A 16,208-nucleotide genomic window follows, 5' to 3' on the forward strand; every position below is an offset into this window, starting at 1 on the left:
AAAGATGTCACCCACAGTGGGATCAAGCAGCACTTCCTCAGCACCAACCTGCTCACTGAAGCTCAGTTTGGGCTCTCATCCCTTGGGCTCATGGAAGCCTTGGTTTAACGATGGACAACAAGACACCACGCAGCTTAATTCTAGAGGTGAGGCAACAGTGACTGCACTTAACATCATCATAACTACATTTGACCAAGTGTCGTATCCAGGATTAACAGCAAAACTGGAGCAAATAGGAATCGTTTGCACTGACTGAAGTTATACCTGGTACAAAGTAAGGTGGCTGGGTTTGGAGTTGGAGGAGAGCAGCCATCTCAGCTCCAGGACAGCTCCGCAGCAGTTCCCCTGTGTTGGTGTTTGAGTTAGCCTATAGATAAGAAATGGAAAATAAGGTACCATACTCCTACGGGATGATAGGGTTGTTCTCTCATTAGACAAAGACGACTGGCGGTAGTTTAACTGGACAGTCATAATGCCTCAAGTAAGCGAGATGTTGGGTAGGACAGCCCTTTTCAGTCACCTCAGTCAGTGCAGCATTGAATCCACACTGTTAGTATTAACCTGAATTACAAACTAGCCGTCCAACTGATTGAGCTAACCAAGTCCTCACTCAGCTCCTTGGGTTAGATATTGTAATATTATTCCATTTAGATATGTTGTTAGACACCTTTGGAGAAGGTGGAACTAGAAGCAAGCTTCCTAGCTCAGAGAGAGGGACAGCATCAGTGAGCTATAAGAGTGCTCTCTGCCCTAGGCCCAATAATTTTCAGCTGCTTCATAAATGACTGAAAAATCACAAGTGGGGATGTTTCCCAATGATTATGCAACGTTCAACACCATTCGTGATTTACACAGATACTGAAGCAGTCCTTATCCAAATGGAACATGACCTGGAAATATGACAATACCATTTCCATTACACGTGTGCCAGACAACGATTACTTCTAACAATGGAAAATTGAACCACATCCTCTAACGTTCAATGCCACCACCATAACTGAACACACAAAATGCAATATCGCGGAGATTACCGTTAACCTGAACTGGACTGACCATATGATTTCATTACCCATTTTTGTGAAGGGTATATGCTGAAACATTGACTCTCCTGTACCTCAGATGCTGCCTGAACTGTTTTTCCTTTTCCAGCACCACTTTTCGATGCATATTGGCTACAAGAATATGTCAGGGACTAGAAATTCTGCAGGCATATCTCGCCTCAAAATTTCCAAAAGCCTGTCCCCGATTGCTAAGAAACATGTTGAATATGTGTGTGATTAAATACCTCCATTTGCCTGTGTGAGTGCAGCTTCACCCCTCATCCACGGACGCTCAATAGCAGCAATGTCTGCCATCTACACGGTGCTCTGCAGAAATTTACCAAGGCTCCTTACAACGTACCTCTGAAATCCCCGACCATCGAGAAGGACAAGGGAAGCAGATACATGGGACCCCCACCGTGTTCACGTTCTGTTCCAAGCCATCTACATCCTGATTGGGAAGTATATTGCTGTTGCTTCAGTGTCACTGTTTCAAGTTCCCTATCTATCAATAAATGCCGTTCCAATCACATTTCATTAATAAATTAGCATTAAAAAATTGTCTAGACCTGTTCAATGCTGGGTTTTGTGAGTTCAGGCTGGTTGGTCCAGACAGTACCTTACTTGTTGTGAACAGCTGAAGGGATATGATGTTTTGAAACAATCTGTCAGTCTCTCAGAGGCATGGCCTACATACTGAGCACCACAGAAGCTGGCATTTTCATCCCACATCACTGACCTCTGAGATAGACAGAAGCAACTGAAAACGTACTCATATTTGACTGGAACATGTTTAAACACAGTGATATTGTTGCCACGAAAATGATTATGAGTGAATATTAGCAGGGAGAAAGTGAGGACTGCAGATGCTGGAGATAAGAGTCAAAAAGTGTGGTTCTGAAAAAAAACTCAAATGTTCAGGCAGCATCTGAGGAGCATGAGATTCGACTATTAGTTAACCATATTAATACAAGGGAAAATAATTGTATATTTTCAAAGTCCTTGTACTTAATAACAGTTTGGTCTTTGGTGTGGCAATGAGACTCATCATTTCAATGCTACTCACTGTGAGTTTTCATCATATTGTTGTTGTAACAGTGTATTGAATAAATGGTTGGATTTTGTGCTTATTGGACAATCTAAAAGTTGGTATTATGAAAAGATATCGGACCTTCAGGAAAGAGACTTTACTTAATGGCTGTTAACGGTGAGAACAAAGCTGCAAACACTTACACAGAAATAACCAGCTCAAGTCAAACACAATGTCGTTGGGCTGGGATCACACTGGCCATCAATGGAGCTGCACAATTCTGTTTGGATACTGACATTGTGGGGCTAACATACACTGGATATGGTTTATGAGGGATTCAATCTAAGATGCCATGTGCTGCAGGAGCCCAACACCTTTATAACACCTTCATTCAGGATCAGGTCCAAGGTGCACAATCACAGAGTTTAGGTGGCACACCAGAAGAGATATATTTGCAATACATGGCTGTTTACAGGTCGTTGTTCTAAATATTGAACTGTGTCTGGACCAGCGCCATGTGCTAGTCCATTGACCAATCTGCCCCCCACACACATGTCCCTGTTGTTCAGGTATGTCTGTAACCAGTCTATTGTGAGGGATTGTGTGAGTAACTGCCCAGCTCCAGTTTGGAAGCTCTCTGGACAGATTTTGGAGATGGTCAGTGTTTTGGAGGTCGTGGTGAGGCCCAACAACACTATGTCTGAATTCAGGCTTTTCCTCAAAGTCATTTCCAACAGCTTTGCTGCCTGCAAGATGGTGTGTTCACTGATCTGAACATGAATCGGCTGTTTACTACAGTCACTGAATTTTGTAATAGTTAGCTGTGCGCTCTGGTAATTCAATTATTGTTCACTTCAACAGTTCTCAACTGAAAAATAATGATGCTTGGTTTATTTTAAAATATGCAAGAAATAAAGTGATATTAACTCTTCATTACAGAAAACGTGAAAGTGACCTGTTATATATTTCCCATGAACTAATCAAGCAACAGTCAGATATTGTCTGTAGAGCAGGATTCTGTGAAAAGAACTTTGTCCCAGGCAACATCACCACCCTCTCTGGTAGGTCCTGTCCCACTAACAGCACACAGCCAGGCAGAGGGGGACAGCTCCTTGGTATATAGTCAATATAGGGCGGCATGGTGGCTCAGTGGTTAGCACTGCTGCCTCACAGCATCAGGCAGCAGCAGAATCATACTCTGTACAGCTCATTCACTCTTCAACCTCACACCCAGACAGAGCTCCCACTGTACAGTAACCATCACGGCCCATCATATGTCCCAGTCTACGGGAACCATCAAGAGTGGCATGGTGGCTCACAGCGCCAAGGTCCTGGGTTCGATTCTGGCCTCGGGTGACTGTCTGTGTGGAGTTTGCACATTCCCCCCGTGTCTGCGTGGGTTTCCTCCCACGGGCCAGGTGAATTGGCCATGCTAATTTTTTAAGTGTTTTAGTCAGAGGGAATTGGGTGTGCGTGGGTTACTCTTCACAGGGTTGTTGTGGACTGGTTAGGTCAAAGGGCCTGTTTTTACACTGTAGGGAATCTAATCTACTCTGCAAGGTTCAAGTCAGGAATATGATGGAATACTCAATTGTCTGAATGGAATGCACTGATAGAAGGGAAGAAGCCAAGTATGAGTAAGTAGGGAATAGAATGACATAGAAGGTATTGGAGCAAAAACTTTTGTTTTAACTTTAGAAGGTCATCCTGTGTCAATGCGGGTTTGCTGGGCTGAAGGGCCTGTTCCTGTGCTGGACTATTCTTTAAGACAAGAGTTAAGCACGGGAGTGGCGAGATGCTCACTGAATGATTACTGATTATCAACAGCCACATTATTGTGGATCCCTCCCCTCATCATCTTGCAGCTTCAGATCATTTCCCATTGTGGGGAAACTCAATATTGAGAATTTTACATGAATGTCAGAGCTGGTACCTGGTGGAGCCACCTTGACCCTCGCTCCTGCAGACTTCTGTCTTGGACACCAAGGTCTCCAGGGACACTGCACTGACAGAAGCTGCATGTCCTCCACACCCACCAATGCTGTCATCTGACACGTGCCAACTTCACCATGCCATCCCAGCACATCTCAGACCCACTGACAGTATGCTTCTGTACTTCAATGCTGCAGCTCAGGGTGCACTGATAACACTCATTGCAATGCTGCTGCAAGGACACTGTGCTCAGGGACACCCACGCCACTCATGGGCTGTCTCTCTGGGTTGCTCAATCCATGTTTATACACATTCACTTTGAACTGACTTGAATGCTCACAGAATTACTGCCTTGCCGTACCCTGCCTTTAGCAGCCTTTCTCCTCAGCTACATCTACTAGGCTCACCCATCTGCTGTGTTTTCTTGGTGTTTAGCAGAGACACAAACCCAGGAAGCTTGATATCATTGTCCACAGTCAGTCACGGTGCCCAGCACAGTGAGTCAGGTGGAGTCTCAGATCCCAGTGCAGGAGGTTGGACACGGTCAGTCACAGTGCCCAGCACAGTGAGTCAGGGGGAGTCTCAGATCCCAGTCCGGGAGCTTGGACACGGTCAGTCAGCCTCTTGTGGTTGTTGGGGTCAGAATCCTTCCCCTGTGAGGGGGTGAGGAGATGAATGTTAGGCTGCCCCACATCCCTCTTCGCTCTTTGTGCCCTAGTGTGGGATGGTTCCTTCTGGAATGTGAGAATTACCAAGGAGGATTAGGGAAATGGAAGTGGTTGGTACAGCTGTTAGTGCTGGGACAGCTGTAGGGGAAGGTGTCGAGGTGTTCTGAGTGAGTGAGTGGGCAGCACAGACACTAGGCAGAGTTGAGCAGAGGGGCAGAGAAGAGATTACAGAGAGACTGAGAGAAGGTGCTGCATTCACTGACAGTGGGAGAAAATGAGCCTTGGTGGGAGGTGGGTGCAGTAACAGAGAGAGTGAGGGTGAGGTCACAAATTTCAGATGGTGGCACTTACCCTGGTGGAGTGGAAAAGGTCACTGACCTCCTTCCTATACTGCTGGGCATTCACCCAGAAGGCTGGTACCTCACTGACCTAGGGGTCAGCCTCGGACGAAGCTGGCAGGGTCTGGTGTCATAGCTTCCCCTGCCAGCCCTTTAGGAAGATAATGACCCTCTCCTGCACCATGCCATCCACCAGAAACTCAGGGGCTTGGCCACAAAGTGGGGCCCCAGTTTTACCCCCTCTGCCATGTCCAGGACAGTTTCAGATTCACAATCCAAGAGTAAAATGACATTTTAAAGATGGCTCTGGGAAACAGGGAGGCCAGTGTATTCTGGGATATCCAGGCAGAGGGCAGTTGTTGTGACAAAGGGGAAAAATCATTGTGTTAGTGTCAGATGAGAGGAAGACCACACGGGCAGTGAGGGTAGTTAATGAGGCAGATTGGGGATGGTATCATGAGAAAATACAATTCATCTTGTGGAGAGAAACCCTCCATAAAACCCGATTAAAATGAGACTTGACCAATCATAAGATGGGTTAGGCCTTTGTCTGTCTGGATCAAAATAGGGATGAAATATTGGGAGCAACAAACTTGGAGCGGACAAATATACAAGAGATTCAAATGCTTAGAAAGAGGCAGCACAATGTTCCAGACTGTTAAAAGGAGCCGGGGAAAATCCCCGGCCTTATAGTTACCTACATTATCCAATCCTCACTGGATGCAGGGATGATGCCAGAGGACAGGAGAATGGCTAATACCGCAACTTTGTTTAATGTGGAGCAAGGGACTGACTAAATAGGTAGCGGCTGGAATTCTGAGACAGTGGATAAATGGTCACTGAGGAACTCCCAGGGACTCCAGGACAGTCGGTCTGGATTTGTTCAAGGAAGATCGTGTGTAATTAATCTGACTGTGTCGGTTTGAGGCACTAACCTGTAACTGCATGTGAATTTCTTGGATTTGACGAGAGATCCCATGGCAGACTGTTTAAAAACAGAAACTATAGGATCCAGGGGAATGGAGCAAACAACCCAGAGAAGTGCAAGGCATTTGGTGACATCAACAAGAGAGAGGAATACACAATAAATGAGAGTTTGGTCAGTGTGGGCAGGTAAATGAAGTAGGCTGGACACATCAATAATCTCATTAATAGAGCAAATGGCATCATTTCCTCTGTCAGCCAAAGTGCAGAATTTCAGAGCAGGAAGATTATGCAGGAATTGTATAAATAATGAGTCACAGCTTGGGGACTGTGTGCATTTCTGGTCACCCCATCACATGGGAGGATGGAATTGGACTGGAAAGGGAATAGAGGAGATCCGTTACCCTGTGACAGCTGAAGTGCAGTTATGGGGAAAGATTGGAATGGAGGATACTGAGAGGAGATTTGATTGGGGTGCACATAATGTCAGGAGCCTGGATAGAAAAGGAGAGAGCACCTTGTTCCTGTTGGAGAGCTCAGTTACCTGTGGCGAATACTTAATGGATGTGGTTGAAATAGTAGAGACATGATGAGGAAAGTTGTGATTTCACCCAGAGTATGGTCGGGATCTGGGAGTCACACATGGAAGCGGAGTAGAGGCGGAAACTCTCAAACCATTTTAAAAAGGTGTCCGGATCTGCACCTGAAGTCCTACACTGTCTGGGGAGACAGAACTTGGGCTTTAAAAAACAATGTTACATCTTGTCCAACGCAGACAGTGCACAGAGGTATCTCCTCTGTACTGTGCTATTTTCTGAAGTTTGCAAAGGTGCCCAATATCTGATAGGATTAATACGCAGGGATGGGGGGTTAGGGCAGAGAGGAGCAGTGTGTAAACTGATGAGCATCACAATAATACTGATCCCATCCTTTATACACATTGCTACTTCACTGTGTTGTCCTGTTTATCCTTCCTGTAGAAATGGGGAAAAGATTTGATTATCCAGGTCTGTCGTGGTCACACTACAGCCCCATCTCCATCTGATCTGGTTCACACTATTTAAAGCTACCATTTCACTGGCCTTGTTGAAAAGTTCCCATCTTCATTCTTGCCCCATTGAAGGCTGCTCTCAGTCAACTAATGTTTCTCACTCCCAATTATTGCATTTCATTCTCTACCACTATCCTGAACTTTACAATAAAATGATTGTTTCTCCCCAAAACCATCCCCTACTGACACTGGATCCACTTGCCCCACCTCTTTCCCAAGGACCAAATCCAATAGTACATGCTCTCTTCGGCTGGATACATCCTCCTGCAGTCAGCTCTCCTCCATGTAATCCAGGAACACTTGACCCTCATGAACCGTCACCATCAGTATCCCTGTCTATATCTGGAAACATTACGTTTCTCAGTATAACTAATCTGTAGTATTGTCATCGCTCTCAAATGACCCTGCGTATTTATTGTCTCCATCATTTCTTTGGTTCCTGGCAGACAGACTGTACCTCACAGTTTAATTGCATACTTTTTGTTCTGTAGCTCCAGCCAAATTCTGTCCTTGGACGATCCTCTTTCTCTTGGACGCCTTAACTAATGTTAATCTAAACCAATACTTCTACCTTCATTCTTTCCCTTCCCTTTTGGATTTTGGAATCCTTTATACTCAGCAATATTTAACACACAGTTCTGCCATTCCTTGAGCCAGCTCTCGGTGATCAGTACATCAGATTTCCACACACTAATCTACATCTAGAACTCTCCAAACTCCGAGTATTTATGTTCATGCAGAGTACCTCAGATTAAGGCTTCCTTTCTTACTCCATCTTCCACTAATTAACTTGTTGTTGTAAATTAGTACCAACTGTAACTCCCATTATTTTGAGAATCCTGGTAGTCTCATCTACTACTCCTGTTTGGATCCTAAGCACACACCAAGTTATTTTCAATCCCTCCCACACAGCCCACAATGTATTCAGTCCCAGCTCTGTCACGTTAGCCCATCCAGCTTGTCCAGTTGCTGCCTTCCCCAGAACCAGTCCCAATGTCCCAGGAAGCTGAAGCCCTTCCTGCTGCACCATCGTTCCAGTCACACTCTCATCTACCTAAAACAGAACCACAACAACGAGCACCCGAGCTACAAATCCTCCCAAACTTTGAATTTATTATTGGCTCACAATTTCACTTCTCCCTCTTATTTCTGTGCTCAACTCTTATTTCAGAAGTTAAAAAAAATTGCTAACTTACAGCAATTAACTGACAGTTGCTAATAGCGGTGTATTTATCAGCCAATGAACTTGCAGATTTTTCTGTGATGGCTCTTGCACTTCTTTCAAACTCAGTGCAGGCAGGTCCCAGCATCAGAAAGTTATCTCTGTGACTCCCAGGTATGTGTAATCCTCCAGCTCCCACTCCACTCTGCTCTCTCACAGGGTCACCGTCTCTGTGACTCCCAGGTATGTGTAATCCTCCAGCTCCCACTCCACTCTGCTCCCTCACTGGGTCACCGTCTCTGTGATTCCCAGGTATGTGTAAACCTCCAGCTCCCCCTCCACTCTGCTCCCTCACAGGTTCATCGTCTCTGTGACTCGCAGGTATGTATAAACCTCCAGCTCCCCCTCCACTCTGCTCCCTCACAGGGTCACCGTCTCTGTGACTTCCAGGTATGTATAAACCTCCAGCTCCACCTCCACTCTGCTCCCTCACAGGGTCACCGTCTCTGTGATTCCCAGGTATGTGTAAACCTCCAGCTCCCGCTCTACTCTGCTCCCTCACTGGGTCACCATCTCTGTGACTCCCAGGGACGTGTAACCCTCCAGCTCCCACTCCACTCTGTTCCTTCACAGCGTCACCGTCTCTGTGACTCCCAGGCACGATTAGGCCTCGATCCTCAGTGCTGATTTATATCCTCCCACTGTGCTGCATCTGTAACTCCCAGGTGTGAGCTAGCCTCATGCTCCTGCTCCAAGTTGTTCTGTCATATGGTCACTCCCTCTGTGATTCGGTGCTGATTTCGAGGCATTTGCTCTGCTGTTTCTCCAACTCCAAGTCCCAGTTGGCCTCTATCCTCGTTGCGGATGTATGTTCTCCCGGTTTGTGCTGCTCTCTCTCAGGTTCTCTCCCCTTGTGACTCCCAGGTAATGGTAGGCCTCAAGACTCAGCTGAGATTTATAACATCCCATTCCGCACTGCTCTCTTACAGGATCGCCGTTGTGTCTGGAAGACAGTGGGAAAGAGGAGGATGAGACAGAGCAGAGGGTGTTACAGTGATTGAGGGAGCTGTAGGGGATGAAACAGGTTATCTGGGGAGCTAGGGAGACCTGCAGTAACTAAAGAAGTTTGCTGGAAGATACAGTGAGAGTTTCAGACATTGAAGAAGGCAAAGGAAATAGCGAGATAGTGGCTTGTTCATGACGGTGCTTTGTAGAGTCTAAAAGGCTTTTTCTGAGCTGCTGACAGAAATGTGTTGACTTCAACAAATGCAAATTGACAGCCAGCAAGTGGTGTAAGGTACTGGAGACTGTTGAATGTTACAGAGTTAGAAGACTTGCAGCAACTGGGCGGAATATAAACTTTTGGGGCACTGGTGGTGTTCAAGGACCCTCAGGACATGAGGAGGTGCAGAGAATGGGAGCATTTCAAATATGGGATTATAGGAGCTGGAAGTTCTTAGATGGATAAGGAGGATGAAAAGTGCCAATTTAGCACACGCAATCATTGTAATTATAGAGATTTAGGAAGGGAACCTGTGCTGACATTGAATACAGTTATGTGGAGAGTTACAGAAGCTTAAGGGTTTACAAATTTAAAAAGGGATTGAGTTGAAGTGATCAGAAGTTTAAACAAGAATAAAGAAATTTTAGAGATCTCAGGCACAGATGGGAATGGATGAGGTGAGATATTGAGAGGAACTACAAGAGTTATAAGTCGGGGAGGATGTCAGATATAAAAGGGAGAGCTGCATTGTCTGTTTGCAGTTACAGACATGAGGAGTGTAGTAGTGCCTGCTGGAGGGGACACAGATAACAACAGTTCCAACGGCTGGTGCAGTGACTCAGGAAGGCAGCTCACTACCACCTTCTCAGGGACAACTCCAAATCAACAATAAATGCTGGCTCAGCCAACAAAGCTCATCTTCATGAATGAATGAAGGAATAAAAGATCTATAAGTAGCACTGAGGTCACTCAGGCAGGCCCTTTCAACAGCACTTCACAAACCTGGAACAACTATATCCTAGAAGGACAGAAGCTCCTGGTGCACGGGAACACCAGCATTTCCAAGGTGCCCTCCAAGGCACACTCCATCCTCCCAGCACTGTGTCTGTCCCTACACCCAAAGGACTGCAATGGGTCAGGAAGGCAGCTCCCCACCACCTTCTCCAGGGAATTACAGATGGGAAGGTAATGGTGAAACTCTGCTGTTTACAGCCAGACAGAAAAATAAATCCAGCAGTGGGTGTGAAATGAAATTTCCGTTCAGAACAATATGCTGAGCATGGATAGAGGATTTGTCTGATTGGCACAAGGCAGAGAGTGTGAAGAAAGGGGTCTTTTTCACGATGGGAACTGGTGATGAGGGGAGCACCGCAGGGGTCAGTGTTGGGACTACACTCAACACGTTATTCATTCAGAGTCTGAACAAAGGATGTGAAGGGGTACGAGAAATGGGTTTCCAAGAAAGATTTCAGGGATGAAGTTCGTGTCATATGAGGAGCAGGTGAAGTCTCTGGGTCTGCACTTGAAGTTTCAGAGACGTCGGTAGAATCTCATTCAAACTTACAGAATACTGAGGGGCCTGGATGGAGTGGATGTGGGCAAGATGTTTCAACGAGCAGGAGAGACTAGGGCCAAGGGCACAGCTTCTGAATGAAGGGATGACCCTTCAGAATGGAGAAGTGGAGAAATTTATTCAGCCAGATAGTGATGGATCTGTGGAACTCACTGCCTCATGGGACTGTGGATGCGAAGTGATTCAGTGTATCTAACTCAGAGATAAGCAGGTTCTGGATGAATAAGGTGATCAAGGGTAACAGGGAGTGAGAGAATGGGGTTGAGAAACAATTCATACACAATCGAATAGTGGAATAGGCCTGATGAACCGAATGGCCTAATTCTATCATTATACATGATGGTCTATGGACTGCCCTTTTTCCATAGGTTTCTACATGTGCAGTTAGTATTTCTGGCATATCGTTTAACATTCCAGCACTTTCGTCATTATTGCTGCCACCTCTTGGTTTCAGATCAACTGCAGAAAGCTACGCTATGGAGTAACGTGGAAATCCTGGTGTATAAATCTCAGAAAAGTAGCATACAGGGCCAGCAGGACGTAGAGAATGTAAATGGAATGCTGACATTGATTTCAAAGGGAATAGAGAATAAAAATAGGGAAGGCTTGTAATAAATATAGAGGACTCCTGTCAGCCTGCACTGAGAATACTGTGAACAGGTTTGGTCCCCTATCTGGAGGGAAAATGCCCTTGCATTGGAGGCAGCCCAGAGAAGGTTCACCAGGCTGGTCTTCAAAATGGAGGGATATTGATGAGAAGAGGTGGAGAAGGTTGAACTTGCAGTCGTTAAAATTTAGAAAATGAGGCAAATATATTGATACACCAAAGATTCTTGTTTTCTTACAGATTCAGTACATTGTTTCACTGAGCAAGGATCTGTCACCGGAGATAAAGGGGAATACAGACACCAGAGAAGCGAACAGAGAAAAGCTGGGTTGTAGAGACTGGAGGATGTTACAGAGTTTGGGTGGTTTGAGATCACTATTGGTGGTTAGAGATCAGATGGTTGTAGGGCTGAAAAATGTCAAGGAGAGATACAGGGTTATCGGTTCTGAAGGAGTTACAGAGATCGGGAGGAATATAGGGACGAGAGATTACACAGTAGTAGTTGGAGCTACAGGAGGTTATACAGAAAGGGAGGGTTATAGGTACTGGAGATTACAGAGATTGAGTGGTATTTGGAGCTACAGGAGTTTATAGAGAAAGGGAGGATTGGACGGACTGGGGATTACACGGATTGTGATGGTAGTTGGAGCTGCAGGAGTTTATTGAGACTGGGAGGATTGTTGGTGCCGGGAATTACACTGACATGGACAATAGTTGGAGCTGCAGGAGTGAGTGAGATAGGGAGGGCTGAAGAGGTTGGATTTGTTCACACAGCCAGGGAGAAGTGTAGGGATTGGAGGAACCAGAGATACTGAGGGTTATAGGGCTGCAGGAGTTCAGAGAGTTATTGAGGAATGTGAAGGTAGGTTTGCAGCATTCCCATCAGTTACACAGAGATGTGGAGTGCTGTTCTGGAGGGAGTTACAGAAATCAACAGGGTTGCACATACTGGAAGATACTACAAAGACAGTGAGCTGTAATATTTGAGGAGGTTACAGGGACAGGGTGCGTTGAGGAGTTGACGGCTGCTACAGGTGTTCAACATGCTGTAAGGGATCAATAACCTTACATCGATCGGGGGATTAGAAGCTCTGGAGATAAAGAATGAGAAATGCAGGAACTGAAGAATATCACAGAGATGGGGAGGAACATATGAGTTAGAGGAGTTACAATATGAGATGAACCGTATTCAATGGAATCAGGGAAGATACAAGGAGATCTGAAGGGACTACAGGTGATCAAAAGGACAGGGAGACTTCTCAGTGTAGGATTGGGGCAGTGTCCACAGACAGGGAGTATTTTATGGAATGGTACTATTTACTGAGATTATGAAGTTGTATAGAATTGAGGGACGAACAGAGATATGAAAGGCTGCAGTTCATGAAGATTTTTGTTGATGTCGGATGCTGAGGTTCTGGAAAGTATACGAACTGGTAAGCTGTACAATCTGTCAGAGCTTACAGGGACAGGAACAGCAATAGGGTCTGGAGACACTAACACAGATAGGGAGTATTGCACACACTGGACGAGGTTTCTACTTTCGGGATGGTTGTAGGGAAGTGTAACGTTTACACAGATAGGGGTGTAAGAGCTGAAGAAGGTTATGGAGGTGATTAGATTGATGGGGAGACTGGAGGATCTTACATTGACAGGGCTGGTGATAACGACAGGAGGATGTTACATAGATAATAAGTCTTGTAGAAACCGATCAGGAGAGTCACAAGCATTGGAGCTGGTTCCACAGATCGGGGGTTTTTCAGGGACCTGAGAGGATTACGCAGATAGGGATGGTTGTAGGATGTCCACATTTGCGGAGTGTTTCAGGACTGGAAAATGTTACACAGTGAAAGAGGGATGTTGGAGCTGTGGAAGTTCACAAAGACTTGGAGGTGTGAAGGGTTTGGGGCTGTTTATGGATATAGGGATATATTTAGGGACAGTAATATGGAACGCAGAGGAAGAGTTTAGATTAGATTCCCTACAGCATGGGAACAGGTACTTCGGCCCAACATGTCCACACCAACTCTCCAAAGAGTAACCCACGCAGACGCGCTTCTCTCCGACAATGCATCTACCACTATGGGCAATTTAGAATGGCCAATTCCCCTGAGCTGCACATCTTTGGACCATGGGAGGAAACCAGAGCACCCGGAGGAAACCCACGCAGACACGGGGAGAACGCGCAAACTCCACTCCGACAGTCACCTGAGGCTGGGGTCGAACCCAGGTCTCTGGTGCTGTGAAGCACTATTGTTCACCACTGAGCCTTCGTGCTGCCCCAATTTGCAGAATTTTGCAAATAGAGAGTGTTTGAAATGCTGGGAGGATTGTAGGAATGGACGAGCAAACAGATGTGGACTGCTGTTGTGGCTTGAAAAAGGTCTGGAGCTGTTTATACAGATAAGGAAGTTGGTAGGGATGGGAGAAGGTTACTGAGGTCTTGTGGTGCTATAGGCCAGGATTCAGGAGTGTGATCAGAACTGCAGAAGGTTACAGTGATATCATGTTCTCTTGGGGCTCGAGGAAGATACACACGTGGGTATTTTGGTCCAGGCTGGAGGATTTTACAGAAATGGGGGCACTGAGTTTTGTGCAAAACTACAGAAATGGGAATTATTGTACTGAGTGCAGGATGAGATTATTGAGAATGGGCATGTTATCGACATTGGAGCAATTTACACACAGGGAGAGTCATTAGCATTGGAGTAGGTTTCAAATATACAGCAGGAATATGGGAGTGATGGAGGTTACAGAAATAGGAAAAATTCTGGGAATTACAAGCATTCAAGACATTGGCACAAACAAGTTGGACCGAAAGGCATGTTTCCCTGCTGTATGACTCTATCGCATGATAAGAGACAGCGTGAGGGGGAAATATAGAACAGAAAGATCCCAGGTTTCAATACCATCTCCTTAAGGAGGCCTGCTTTCCCCTCTGTTGTACTGATCCTCACTAAGACAGCACAAGCCTGGATTGACATAGGAAGGCTCAGTACAGCAGAGTTAAAAATTAACAAGGCGGGGGGGGGGGGGGGCGGTGTTTGAGCCTGGGACCATCATGCACTGTGTTTGTTCTTCAACACTGTATCTATGTCATGTCTTCTAGACCAAAGTTCGATCCCTTAAATACACTCTGCTCTGTTCACTGTGAGTGATCTTACCGATCTGCAGGATTTACTGAAGGCTCCATATGTCTCTCTCCATCTCTCTGGCTGACCAATTGTCTTCAATGTGGTGATGAACGAAACAGGAATTGGGAATTCTGCTGAGTCAGGAGCATCCTGAGTATCTACAGGAGACAGAGAAAGAGACAGAATGGGGCATTAGACTGATATAGTGAGGGTTGCACATGGAGAATGGCACTGAGTCCCACAGGTATCTGGAAAATCCCAGTCTCCATCCCTGGCCTGTGCTGCTGCGTCTCCCTGGCGTGGAGAATACTGTTGGCTCAGGATCTGGAGTAGCTGCAAAAGGTGCAGCCACGGGCAGCAATTAGACCCTCACAGTGAGGGATACCACATGGAGAGAGACTGTGTGATAGCACCAGAGTGCTGGAAGGTATCAGGATCAAATCACGGTCAGGAAGAAGGTGCACTGGGATCAGTCCTCAGGGATAAGTGAGCAATCAGTGGGCTAGGCAATGGCCTCGTGTTACTCTCACTCGACTACTCATCCAGAATTTAATGCCGGTAACAGGGATATCCATCTAACTTATTTAATACCCTTTAAGCACGGAAATCTGTTGTGGACTGCCGGTCTGGCCTACATATGAATCCAGACCCAGAGCAAGATGTTGACTCTCAACTGCCCACTGGAATGATCGGGAAGCCATTCAGCTAAAGGGCATGTTGGGGGTGGTCATGAAATGCTGGCCTGCCAGAGACAGCAACAGACAGTTGGGAGCAGTGTCCGGGCCAATCATATCGGTAGGTTTATGGACAGGGCTTTAAACTGACAGAGAGGATGCTGGGACAGGCTTCAGGTGAAAGGAGCTTTCCAAATCCAAAGAGAAAAGGTGACGCATCAGAACAGCATGGGGGATGTGACTGAAGACAAGCAGAAAGGAACAGGATGGGACAGTGAATTAGGCTCTGACGGGAAATTCTAGGAAAAAGTCAATTTCAGTTTCTTTTTGGAATTGTCGAAGTATCAGCAAGGTTTGGTCACCAGAAAGATGTGGTTACAGGAGAAACTGAGCTGTACTGTTCTGTGTTCCAAACAGGGAGGGTTACAATGGCAGGAAGAGGTTTCACGAGGCTGAACAGGATGAGATGTGAATGAATAGACACAATTAGGAAGGTTTTCTCAGAGTGCCAGAGGTAACAGAAACACCAATGGCCTGATCTGAAGCAGATGACCCAGACTGGGATGGGTGTGGGGATTGGAGGTGGTTTCACAGGGACGGAGGACCAAAGAGCCATAGGAGAGAACAGAAATGGGGAGAGCTGTAGGGCCTGCAGGAGTTCAGGGAGACGGAGAGGTTGGGAGGAATGGGCCAGTTGACAGGGATAAGCATGTTGATTGGATGGAGCGGTTTACACAGGCAGGAATATTTTAGGCGAATCGAGCAGATTACAGTGATAACGTGGGTTGTATTGACTGGAGGAAGAATCAGAGATATGGAGGGTCGTCATGGCAGAAGATGTTTATAGATACAGGAAGGTTTAGGCTCTGCAAGTGAGCTAGATATGAAGGGTGTGGTGTCTGACAGATTTACCGGAAGGGCAGGAATTTTGTTTGGAGACAGTTTCACAGATAAGGGAGCATAAGTAACCATCTCCAGAATGGTCAAAGTGGGAAGGGTTGTCGGGGATTTTCCCTTCACACTAACAGGGACATACTGGATTCTTGAGATCACACTTTTAAAAGCCTCCCATTTG

This window comes from Chiloscyllium punctatum, chromosome 33 (assembly GCF_047496795.1).
Source record: "Chiloscyllium punctatum isolate Juve2018m chromosome 33, sChiPun1.3, whole genome shotgun sequence".
Taxonomy (NCBI): Eukaryota; Metazoa; Chordata; class Chondrichthyes; order Orectolobiformes; family Hemiscylliidae; genus Chiloscyllium; species Chiloscyllium punctatum.